Source organism: Bufo bufo, chromosome 4, assembly GCF_905171765.1.
Source record: "Bufo bufo chromosome 4, aBufBuf1.1, whole genome shotgun sequence".
In the NCBI taxonomy this organism is placed as follows: domain Eukaryota; kingdom Metazoa; phylum Chordata; class Amphibia; order Anura; family Bufonidae; genus Bufo; species Bufo bufo.
In genome coordinates this window covers 24,411,343-24,425,122 of record NC_053392.1, presented here as the reverse complement: position 1 = coordinate 24,425,122, position 13,780 = coordinate 24,411,343, and positions in this window count along the sequence as shown.

Sequence of the window (13,780 nt, the reverse complement as noted above, 5' to 3'; positions counted from 1 at the left end):
GGGGGCTGTTATTACTGGCAAAGGGGGGGCTGTTATTACTGGCGGGGGCTATTATTACTGGCAAAGGGGGGGCTGTTTGTTATTACTGGCAAAGGGGGGGCTGTTATTACTGGCAAAGGGGGGGCTGTTATTACTGGCAAAGGGGGGGCTGTTTATTACTGGCAAAGGGGGGGCTGTTTATTACTGGCAAAGGGGGGGCTGTTTATTACTGGCAAAGGGGGGGCTGTTTGTTATTACTGGCAAAGGGGGCTGTTATTACTGACACAGGAGGGCTGTTATTACTGACACAGGGGGGCTGTTATTACTGGCACAGAGGGGGTGTTATTACTGGGGGCTGTTATTACTGGCACAGAGGGTCTCTTATTACTGGGGGCTGTTATTACTGACACAGAGGGGCTGTTATTACTGGGGGCTGTTATTACTGACACAGAGGGGCTATTACTGGGGGCTGCTATTACTGGCACAGGGGGGCTGCTATTACTGGCACAGGGGGGCTGCTATTACTGGCAAAGGGGGGGCTGTTATTACTGGCGGGGGCTGTTATTACTGGCAAAGGGGGGGCTGTTTATTACTGGCAAAGGGGGGCTGTTTGTTATTACTGGCAAAGGGGGCTGTTATTACTGGCAGGGGCTGTTATTACTGACACAGAGGGGCTGTTATTACTAGGGGCTGTTATTACTGACACAGAGGGGCTCTTATTACTGGGGGCTGTTATTACTGGCACAGAGGGGCTGTTATTACTGGGGGCTGTTATTACTGACACAGAGGGGCTGTTATTACTGGGGCTGCTATTACTGGCACAGGGGGCTATTATTACTGGCACAGGGGGGTGGGGCTGTTAATACTGGCACATGATTGGGGGCACTATGGGGGCATCTACTGAGGCCACAAAGAAGGGGTATTTTATATGGGCTCTCTGCACAGTACAATTTTATACTGGGACACATGGTGGGTACTATGGGGAAGGGGGGAGAGGAGTACTATGGGGTCATCTACGGGGGACACTAAGAAGGGGTATTTTATACTTGCAAATTATGGGGGACACTGAGGGCATCTACTGGAGCATTTTATACTGGCACATTATGGGGGCACTATGAGGACATTAGCTCAAATGGGGGCATTACAAGGGGGTATTTTTTGCACTGTCACATTATAAGGAGAATTATTACTACTGGGGGGGGGGGCATTATGGTGGGCTTTATTACTCCCCCATGGTATGACCCCCTGGTAGCATCACCAGCCTCTCCCTGCTCTGCTATCCTTCTGCACCTTCTCCAAATACTTATTATGAAATCTTTCTCATTAGGATAAAACACCTCATCAGCTCCACCGAGCCCCCGGCCAAAGTGTGAAAGTGGCGTCCGAGATCCCCAAGGGTCAAGCCAAGTAACTGTAAGTTTTCCGGCCCTTTGAGGGTGACCAAACTGCTGATGCGGCCCCCGATAAATTTGAGTTTGACACCCCTGCTCTAGACAGTACGCCTGCTACTGCCCACCACAGCAAGTGACCGAGCACACCAAAGACAGCTCCAAGGAGTTCCTTGGCGTGGCAGTTCTTCAGACAATGTGCTGACAACAAGACACAAGTGGTTTGCACGCTGTGCAATCAGAGCCTGAAGCGAGGCATAAACGTTCTCAACCGGAGCACAACCTGCATGACCAGGCATTTAAGTGCAAAGCGCGAAACCAAGAAAGGTCTCTGGCTCCTCCTGCTTCCTCTTCTGCTGCAGTCTCGGCCTCTTTATCCACCTCTGGAGTGACAGTGCCACCTGCCACCCCGCAAACAGAGAATCTGCCAGCAACACCAACACCTGGGTCACCAAGCATCTCCACAATGTCCCACGGAAGCGTTCAGCTCTCCATCTCCCAAATGCTGGAGAGGAAGAGGAAGTACCCCCCTACCCACCCATGATCCCTAGCCCTGAATGCCAGCATTTCTAAATTACTGGCCTTTGAAATGCTGTCATTCCGTCTGGTGGAGACGGATAGTTTTAAAAGCCTTATGGCGGTGGCTGTCCCACAGTACGCCGTGACGAACCGCCACTACTTTTCCAGGAGAGCCATCCCTTCCCTGCACAACCAAGTAGGGGACAAAATCAGGTGTGCACTGTGCAACACCATCTGTGGCAAGGTGCACCTCAGTACGGATACGTGGACCAGTAAGCACGGTCAGGGACGTTATATCTCCATAACAGCACACTGGGTAAATGCAGTGGCGGCTGGGCATGAGGCGGATAGCAGTTTGGCGCATGTCCTTCCACCACCGAGGATTGCAGGGCGCTTCAGTTTGCCTTTTGTTGCTTCCTTCTATTACTCTGCCTCCTCATCCTCTACCAGCTCCTCATCCGGTCAGCGTAACACCTTCACCACCAACTTCAGCACAGCCAGGGGTAAACGACAGCAGGCAGTTTTAAAACTTATCTGTTTGGGGGACAAACCCCACACCGCACAGGAGCTGTGGACAGGCTTTGAACAACAGACCGATGAGTGGTTTGTGCCAGTGAGCCTCAAGCCCGGCCTGGGGGTGTGCGATAATGGGCGAAATCTCGTAGTAGCTCTGGGACTAGCCGGTTTGACACACATCCCTTGCCTGGCGCATTGGCTGAATTTGGTGGTGCAGAGATTCCTTAAAAATTACCCCGATATGTCAGAGCTGCTGCATAAAGTGTGGGCCGTCGGTGCGCGCTTTCAACGTTCTCATCCTGCTGCTGCTCGCCTGTCAGCGCTGCAGCATAACTTCGGCCTTCCTGCTCACCGCCTCATATGCGACGTGCCCACAAGGTGGAACTCCACCTTGCACATGCTGGCCAGACTGTGCGAGCAGCAGCAGGCGATAGTGGAGTTTCAGCTGCAGCACGCACGAGTGAGTAGCTCAACGGAACAGCACCACTTCACCACCAATGACTGGGCCTCCATGTGAGACCTGTGTTCCTTGTTGCGCTGTTTTGAGTACTCCACCAACATGGCCAGTGCCGATAACGCCGTTCTCAGCGTTACTATCCCACTTCTATGCCTCCTTGAAAAAACGCTTCTGGCGATGATGGAAGAGGATGTGGCACAGGAGGAGGAGGGAGAAGGATCACTTCGTAGGGATTCCAGCCAGTCATTCCCAAGTGGCTCCAAGGGTGGGTTTCTGTACCAACAAACCCAAGGTACACAATTGTTCAGCCAGGGCACAGTTCTGGAGGATGACGAGGTGGAGGATGAAGAGGAGGAGATGCAGGAGGAGGAACCGTGTTCACAGCAGGGTGGCACCCAGACCAGCTCATGGCCATCACTGGTGCGTGGCTGGGGGGATACAGAGGACACAGACGATACACCTCCCACAGAGGACAGCTTTTCGTTGCCTCTGGGCAGCCTGGCACACATGAGCGATTACATGCTGCAGTGTCTCCGCAATGACCGCCGAGTTGCCCACATTCTAACTTGTGCTGATTACTGAGTGGTCACGCTGCTGGATCCCCATTACAAGGACAACATACCGTCCTTAATTCCCTCACTGGAGCGTGATCGTAAGATGCGCGAGTACAAGCGCACGCTGGTAGGCGCGCTGCTGGTGGCATTCCCACCTGACAGCGGGGCACAGTGGAAGCCCAAGGCGAAGGCAGAGGACGAGGAAGAGGTCGCCAATGCAGCTGGGGCACCGCCAGCACCTCAGAAGGCAGGGTTAGCAGGGCCGAAATGTAGAAATGCTTTGTCAGCACGCCACAACAACCAGCACCACCAGCTGATATGGAACGTCTTAGCAGGAAGCAGCATTTCACCAACATGGTGGAGCAGTATGTGTGCACACGCCTACATGTACTGAATGAAGGGTCTGCCCCCTTCAACTTCTGGGTCTCCAAATTGGGCACATGGCCTGAGCTTGCCCTTTACGCCTTGGAGGTGCTGGCCTGCCCTGCAGCCAGTGTATTATCTGAACGTGTGTTTAACACGGCAGGGGGCGTCATCACAGACAAGCGCAGACGCCTGTCCACAGCCAATGTGGACAAGCTCATGTTCATTAAAATCAACCAGGCATGGATCCCTCAGGACTTGTCCGTACCTTGTGCAGAATAAATGCACCAAAAACCAGTGGTGGCTACCTCGTCCTCCTCCACCGCCTCTTCCACCTACTCTGCTACGTCCACCGCCTCCTCAAATCCTACTCTATATGGAACTCCACCTGATAAATCAATTTTTATTTTTTTTTGTACAAAGTTTAATTTATTTTTAGTAATTTCACTACTTTGTCAGTTACATTTTCGGGTGGAATTCACCAATTTTTGGGTGTGATGTATCTCTGTTACACCTAGTAGACAGTTAAAAAAAATAAAAAATTGTCAGTTACATTTTTGTGTGAACATCAACAATTTTTGGGTGTGATGTACCACTGCTATACCTAGTAGACAGATAAAAAAAAATTAAAAAAATTGTCAATTACATTTTCAGCTGAAATTCACCAATTTTTGGGTGTGATGTACCTCTGCTATACCTAGTAGATAGGTAAAAAAATAAATAAATTTGTCAGTTACATTTTTGGTTGAAATTCAACTATTTTTGGGTGTGAAATACCACTGCTATACCTAGTAGACTAGTAAAAAAAAAAAAAAAATTTGTCAGTTACATTTTTGGTTGAAATTTAACAATTTTTGGGTGTGATGTACTATTGCTATACCTATTAGACTGGTAAAAAATAAATTGTGAGTTACATTTTCGGGTGAAATTCACAAATTTTTAGGTGTGATGTACCTCTGCTATACCTAGTAGACAGGTAAAGAAAAAAATAAAGAAAAATGTCAGTTACATTTTCGGTTAAAATTCAACTATTTTGGGGTGTGATGTACCCCTGCTATACCTAGTAGACAGGTAAAAAAAAAATAATAATAATTTGTCAGTTACATTTTCGGGTAAAATTCACCAATTTTTGGGTATGATGTACCACTGCTATACCAAGTAGACAATTAAAAAATAAATAAAAATAATTGTCAGTTACATTTTCGGGTGAAATTCACCAATTTTTGGGTGTGATGACCCCCTGCTATATACCTAGTAGACAGGTAAAAAAATAAAAATAAATTGTCAGTTACATTTTTGGTTGAAATTCAACTTTTTTTTGGGTGTGATATACCACTGCTATACCTAGTAGACTAGTAAAAAAAAATTAAAAAATTGTCAGTTACATTTTCGGTTAAAATTCTACTCATTTTGGGTGTGATGTACCACTGCTATAGCTAATAGACAGGTAAAAAAATACATAAAATTTGTCAGTTACATTTTCGGTTGAAATTCAACTATTTTTGGGTGTGATGAACCTCTGCTATACCTTGTAGACTGGTAAAAAAAATAAAAATTGTCAGTTACATTTTTGGGTGAAATGCAACTTTTTTTGGGTGTGATGTACCATTGCTATACCTAGTAGACAGTTAAAAAAAATAAAAAATTGTCAGTTACATTTTTGAGTGAACATCACCAATTTTTAGGTGTAATGTACTACTGCTATACCAAGACAAAAACACAGAGATGAAGTGGCAATTCTGGAGGAGCTGCTCAGCCCCTGACACTGTGGCGTGTCTTTTATTGGGGGAGCAGCCCCACCGCATGCGGACCGCAATAATCGACTAACCCCAGCAAAATATGCATACAATGGAGGACGTCGACGCGGTCCACATGCACCACAAGAGCAAACTACACAGAATGTAGCAAATAAACATATGAAACACAGAGAGGAAATGCACCAAACAGAAATGCTACTGACTATACTGGGAAGTCATACATGCAGGTATTAAAAGCTGAGACTTTCGCCAATATGTTCCAGTCAGGAAGATATCGGAGCCCATCAATGCACCACGTCACGGTCACTCAGCATGGCAAAGGGTCCTAGCCGCTACTCTAACTATGGTGTGAACATGGTCTGGGGGTGATATAATTCAGCACACAGCCAAGCCTCCACACAAAGGCCCAGCATGAATACTGTGGTAGTACAATGTGAATGAGGCCAGGCCGTGAGCCACACCTATGCCAGACCATGTGATGGAGGTTACCAGGTGCAACAGAGTGTCCAAACACACTCAAATCTAACAAGACAAAAACACAGAGATGAAGTGGCAATTCTGGAGGAGCTGCTCAGCCCCTGACACTGTGGCGTGTCTTTTATTGGGGGAGCAGCCCCACCGCATGCGGACCGCAATAATCGACTAACCCCAGCAAAATATGCATACAATGGAGGACGTCGACGCGGTCCACATGCACCACAAGAGCAAACTACACAGAATGTAGCAAATAAACATATGAAACACAGAGAGGAAATGCACCAAACAGAAATGCTACTGACTATACTGGGAAGTCACTCTGTTGCACCTGGTAACCTCCATCACATGGTCTGGCATAGGTGTGGCTCACGGCCTGGCCTCATTCACATTGTACTACCACAGTATTCATGCTGGGCCTTTGTGTGGAGGCTTGGCTGTGTGCTGAATTATATCACCCCCAGACCATGTTCACACCATAGTTAGAGTAGCGGCTAGGACCCTTTGCCATGCTGAGTGACCGTGACGTGGTGCATTGATGGGCTCCGATATCTTCCTGACTGGAACATATTGGCGAAAGTCTCAGCTTTTAATACCTGCATGTATGACTTCCCAGTATAGTCAGTAGCATTTCTGTTTGGTGCATTTCCTCTCTGTGTTTCATATGTTTATTTGCTACATTCTGTGTAGTTTGCTCTTGTGGTGCATGTGGACCGCGTCGACGTCCTCCATTGTATGCATATTTTGCTGGGGTTAGTCGATTATTGCGGTCCGCATGCGGTGGGGCTGCTCCCCCAATAAAAGACACGCCACAGTGTCAGGGGCTGAGCAGCTCCTCCAGAATTGCCACTTCATTTCTGTGTTTTTGTCTTGTTAGATTTGAGTGTGTTTGGACACTCTGTTGCACCTGGTAACCTCCATCACATGGTCTGGCATAGGTGTGGCTCACGGCCTGGCCTCATTCACATTGTACTACCACAGTATTCATGCTGGGCCTTTGTGTGGAGGCTTGGCTGTGTGCTGAATTATATCACCCCCAGACCATGTTCACACCATAGTTAGAGTAGCGGCTAGGACCCTTTGCCATGCTGAGTGACCGTGACGTGGTGCATTGATGGGCTCCGATATCTTCCTGACTGGAACATATTGGCGAAAGTCTCAGCTTTTAATACCTGCATGTATGACTTCCCAGTATAGTCAGTAGCATTTCTGTTTGGTGCATTTCCTCTCTGTGTTTCATATGTTTATTTGCTACATTCTGTGTAGTTTGCTCTTGTGGTGCATGTGGACCGCGTCGACGTCCTCCATTGTATGCATATTTTGCTGGGGTTAGTCGATTATTGCGGTCCGCATGCGGTGGGGCTGCTCCCCCAATAAAAGACACGCCACAGTGTCAGGGGCTGAGCAGCTCCTCCAGAATTGCCACTTCATTTCTGTGTTTTTGTCTTGTTAGATTTGAGTGTGTTTGGACACTCTGTTGCACCTGGTAACCTCCATCACATGGTCTGGCATAGGTGTGGCTCACGGCCTGGCCTCATTCACATTGTACTACCACAGTATTCATGCTGGGCCTTTGTGTGGAGGCTTGGCTGTGTGCTGAATTATATCACCCCCAGACCATGTTCACACCATAGTTAGAGTAGCGGCTAGGACCCTTTGCCATGCTGAGTGACCGTGACGTGGTGCATTGATGGGCTCCGATATCTTCCTGACTGGAACATATTGGCGAAAGTCTCAGCTTTTAATACCTGCATGTATGACTTCCCAGTATAGTCAGTAGCATTTCTGTTTGGTGCATTTCCTCTCTGTGTTTCATATGTTTATTTGCTACATTCTGTGTAGTTTGCTCTTGTGGTGCATGTGGACCGCGTCGACGTCCTCCATTGTATGCATATTTTGCTGGGGTTAGTCGATTATTGCGGTCCGCATGCGGTGGGGCTGCTCCCCCAATAAAAGACACGCCACAGTGTCAGGGGCTGAGCAGCTCCTCCAGAATTGCCACTTCATTTCTGTGTTTTTGTCTTGTTAGATTTGAGTGTGTTTGGACACTCTGTTGCACCTGGTAACCTCCATCACATGGTCTGGCATAGGTGTGGCTCACGGCCTGGCCTCATTCACATTGTACTACCACAGTATTCATGCTGGGCCTTTGTGTGGAGGCTTGGCTGTGTGCTGAATTATATCACCCCCAGACCATGTTCACACCATAGTTAGAGTAGCGGCTAGGACCCTTTGCCATGCTGAGTGACCGTGACGTGGTGCATTGATGGGCTCCGATATCTTCCTGACTGGAACATATTGGCGAAAGTCTCAGCTTTTAATACCTGCATGTATGACTTCCCAGTATAGTCAGTAGCATTTCTGTTTGGTGCATTTCCTCTCTGTGTTTCATATGTTTATTTGCTACATTCTGTGTAGTTTGCTCTTGTGGTGCATGTGGACCGCGTCGACGTCCTCCATTGTATGCATATTTTGCTGGGGTTAGTCGATTATTGCGGTCCGCATGCGGTGGGGCTGCTCCCCCAATAAAAGACACGCCACAGTGTCAGGGGCTGAGCAGCTCCTCCAGAATTGCCACTTCATTTCTGTGTTTTTGTCTTGTTAGATTTGAGTGTGTTTGGACACTCTGTTGCACCTGGTAACCTCCATCACATGGTCTGGTATAGGTGTGGCTCACGGCCTGGCCTCATTCACATTGTACTACCACAGTATTCATGCTGGGCCTTTGTGTGGAGGCTTGGCTGTGTGCTGAATTATATCACCCCCAGACCATGTTCACACCATAGTTAGAGTAGCGGCTAGGACCCTTTGCCATGCTGAGTGACCGTGACGTGGTGCATTGATGGGCTCCGATATCTTCCTGACTGGAACATATTGGCGAAAGTCTCAGCTTTTAATACCTGCATGTATGACTTCCCAGTATAGTCAGTAGCATTTCTGTTTGGTGCATTTCCTCTCTGTGTTTCATACTGCTATACCAATTAGACTAGTAAAAAAATTAAAAAAAGTCAGTTACATTTTCGGGTTATATTCACAAATTTTTGGGTTTGATGTACCCCTGCTATACCTATTAGAATGTTAAAAAAAAAAAAAAAAATTTCAGTTACATTTTCGGGTGAAATTCACAAATTTTTGGGTGTGATGATGTACCCCTGCTATACCTAGTAGACAGGTAAAAAAAAAAATTCTCAGTTACATTTTCAGGTGAAATTCACCAATTTTTGGGTGTGATGTACCACTGCTATACCAAGCAGACAATTAAAAAAAAATAAAAAAAATTGTCAGTTACATTTTTGGGTGAAATTCACAAATTTTTAGGTGTGATGTACTACTGCTATACCTAGTAGACAGGTAAAAAAATAAATAAATTTGTCAGTTACATTTTTGGTTGAAATTCAACTATTTTTGGGTGTGATATACCACTGCTATACCTAGTAGACTAGTAAAAAAAAAAAAAAAAATTTGTCAGTTACATTTTTGGTTGAAATTTAACAATTTTTGGGTGTGATGTACTATTGCTATACCTATTAGACTGGTAAAAAATAAATTGTGAGTTACTGTACATTTTCGGGTGAAATTCACAAATTTTTAGGTGTGATGTATTACTGCTATATCTATTAGACAGTTAAAAAAAAATAATTGTCAGTTACATTTTTGGGTGAAATTCACCAATTTTTGGGTGTGATGTACCACTGCTATACCTATTAGAAGGTAAAAAAATAAAAATAAATTGTCAGTTACATTTTCGGGTGAAATTCACCAATTTTTGGGTGTGATGTACCTCTGCTATACCTAGTAGACAGGTAAAGAAAAAAATAAAGAAAAATGTCAGTTACATTTTCGGTTAAAATTCAACTATTTTGGGGTGTGATGTACCCCTGCTATACCTAGTAGACAGGTAAAAAAAAATAATAATAATTTGTCAGTTACATTTTCGGGTAAAATTCACCAATTTTTGGGTATGATGTACCACTGCTATACCAAGTAGACAATTAAAAAATAAATAAAAATAATTGTCAGTTACATTTTCGGGTGAAATTCACCAATTTTTGGGTGTGATGAACCCCTGCTATATACCTAGTAGACAGGTAAAAAAATAAAAATAAATTGTCAGTTACATTTTCGGGTGAAATTCACACATTTTTAGTTGTGATGTACCACTGCTATACCTAGTACACAGTAAAAAAAAAAAAAATCTGTTACATTTTCAGGTGAAATTCACAAATTTTTGGGTGTAATATTCCCCTCCTCTACTTAGTGGACAGCTAATAATTTTCAGTAATTTTTCTGTTACATTCTTGGGTTGACATTTTACAATTTTGGACGTGAATAAAATTTCAGAAATTCTTCCTTAATTGATGCGCGCCACCTCCTTTCATTTGATGCTTAAACTTTAACAAGTTGTCCCACATTTGCGCTTCAACAATTTGTCCCACATTTGCGCTTTACTAATTTGTCCCACATTTGCGCTTTACAAATTTTTCCCACATTTGTGTTTCAATAATTTTTCCCACATTTGTGTTTCAATAATTTTTCCCACATTTGTGTTTCAATAATTTTTCCCACATTTGCGCTTTAATAATTTGTCCCACATTTGCACTTTAATAATTTGTCCCACATTTGCGCTTTAACAGGTTTTCCCACATTTTTGCTTGATTTAAAAAAAATGTAATCCATTTATCTCCCTTGGATGTGGTCTCTCTTTCTCACGCTCCCTCTCCGGCGTTGAACCCTGATTCACCGATAACCGTGATCAAAATGGTATGCTAGGTTACATTGTCAGGTGACATTTTAGCAATTTTGCCAGATAGAAATCCCTGCTCTGCATAGTTGACAGGGAATAACATTTCAGAAATTCTTCATTAATTGATGCGCGCCACATCCTTTTATTCAATGGTTAAACTTTAAAAAGTTGTTCCACATTTACGCTTTAATACTTTGTCCCATATTTCCGCTCTATCATTTTTAATTTTAAACAATTAACCTCCCTTGAATGTGGTCTCTCTTTCTTACGCTCCCTCTCTGGCGTGGAACCCTGATTCACCCATAACCGTGATCAAAATGGTAGACTCAAAAAACAACATCGAAAGTTGAGAGAGAAGATATCCAAATGGATGGTGGACGTCACAGGGACGTGCGATCAGGCAGAAGTTATCTAGAGTCAACAAAGCGGCAGCAGGGCCTCTCCTGTCTAACGTTTCCTCATCCAAAATACCCCAGTGATATCCCTTATAATTTTTTATTAATAATTCCAATAACAGGGCATCTTAAGAGTCTTGTATTGTTATTTATCGTCACTACCTCCCCGAGTCGGGAGTGGGTAATTGCCGCGCGCCCCCTCCTTAAAGGGGTTTTCCAAGTTATATTTATTGATGACCTATCCTCAGGATAGGTCATCAATATCAGATCGGCGGGGGTACGACACCCGGCACCCCCGCCGATCAGCTGTTTGAAGAGGAGGCGTGCGCCGTGCCAGCGCTGCCTCCAATTCACTGTTTACCTTCTAGCCGTTGCATCTGCAGTGGTGAGCAGTTGTAATTACACCTAACCGTCCCATTGAAATGAATAGGACGGCTTGGGTGTAATTACAGCTGCTCACCACTGCAGATGCAACGGCTAGAAGGTAAACAGTGAAGAGGAGGCGGTGTCGGCATCATGTTAATTCCCTGTGCTGGCATCAGCACAGGGAACGAACTACGCATGCGCTAGCTCGCGCATGGGGAGATTTCGGCACTCCAGCTCTGTGACGTCAGCCAGCAAGGAGGAGATTCGGAGGACGCGGGGCGGTGCTGGGCTCCTTTCCGCTGGACTTATCTCCGGATACAGGACTCATATCAGGTCATTTGCATATTGATCAAAAAGGGTTTTTAACACAATAAAAGCGCAGAGAGCTGTGGGGACTGGATATTGCAGATGTGCTAGCGGCCATCTAGCAGTCCATGTCCCCAGCTTTATGTACAAAATCCTGGTGACAGGTTTCCAAAAAGTCCAAAAAATTTCCAAGGCAAGAGATTAGCCATGAAATTGCTGCATTTAGGAAAAATATGGAATCCGAAATAAGGAGACTAAATAACAAACCTACATACAATAACTTAACTAAATCCGAGATGAATGCCATCAAAGAACTACAAGCAATAAACAACATTACAATTAGACCAGCTAACAAGGGTGGGGCAATCGTTGTACTAGACACATCCCAAAATTACTCAGAATGTCTGAGACAATTATCAGACAACACTACATATAGAAAATTGAACTCTGACCCAATACATACTTTTTATAACGATTTAATAAAATACTGTAACAGAGGTTATGCCAATGGCATACTCCTGGAACAAGAGCATAAATGTATCATCAATACTCCAAAACGTTTACCAATTTTCTATTGTTTACCCAAAATCCACAAAGACCCTGTGCAAACACCCGGTAGACCCATAATATCGGGAATAGGTTCAATAACATCCAACCTTTCACAATATCTAGAGAAATTACTCCAACCAGCAGTCAAAAAAATCCCCTCATACATAAAAGATACAACAGATATAATAAAAACATTAGAACAACTGTAATTTCAGAAACATTTGAAATTAGGTACTATGGATGTGAGTTCACTATACACCATCATAGAACATCACCAATGATTGGAAGCCATTAGACAACAGCTAGAAATTGCCAACACACTACAATTAGACCAGATAGAATACATACTGGAAGGAGTAAAACACAAATTGACACATAATTATTTCTGTTATGAATCTGATTTCTACATTCAGGAGAGGGGCTCAGCCATGGGCACCAGATTTACCCCCAGCTATGCAAATCTATTCATGGTGCACTGCTAAAGTGAGGTAATTGCGCCACAGCTGGGGACAAGTCTGGTGCTCTGGCGTCGTTATATCGACAACATCATTTTGTTTGGCAGGATACCGAAGAACATCTAAATGAGTTCCTGTCACAAATTAATCTTAATGACAGGAACCTAAAGTTTACCACCAAAGTCAGTGACACCGAGATTGAATTCCTTGATCTCAAGATAGAAATAAAAGATACCAAACTGCAGTGTAGTACTTACCATAAGCCGGTCATGAAAAATGGATATATACTATACACCAGCTGCCCTCTCCCTGTTGGCTACTAAATATTCCAGCTAGACAGTTTAGAAGATTAAAAATAAAATGTACTCTCAATGAAAATTTTGAAAAGGAAGAGGAAACACTAAAAGAACCATTTCTGGCCAAACAATATCCTGAAAAAACCTTAGACGCAGCCCTAACTAAAGTAAGGAATATGAATAGAGAATCCTTTTTTCTATTTTATTTTTTTAATAAATTTTTTATTTTCAAAAAAGAGAAAACAGTATACGGTACATATTAGATAAGCAAAGCGTCTGACATGACGCAACAGCAAGTACAGAGATCATACAATCTGAGAGAGCAGAGGTAGGACAATAAGGACACGGTACGCATCATAAGATCAGCAGACTTTGTAGACAGTTACATTCTTACAACCCAAGGATGAAAAACAATATAGGAAAATAACTATGTATTCATAAGATCTGTCACAAGATATCAGAAGGTACGGAAAAGTATAGTTAACAGTCAACATAACCCTTTCTTAAATCGAGATAGTGTGAGAGTGCTGGTCAGTGAGAACCTGAATTCCCGCCAGAGTTTCCATTGTTTTACGAATTTTTGATAGTTCCTAGCCTCCCATGCAGAAAGTTCCTCAAAACAATATAATTGATCAACTTTCTGCCTCCATTGTTCCATTGAA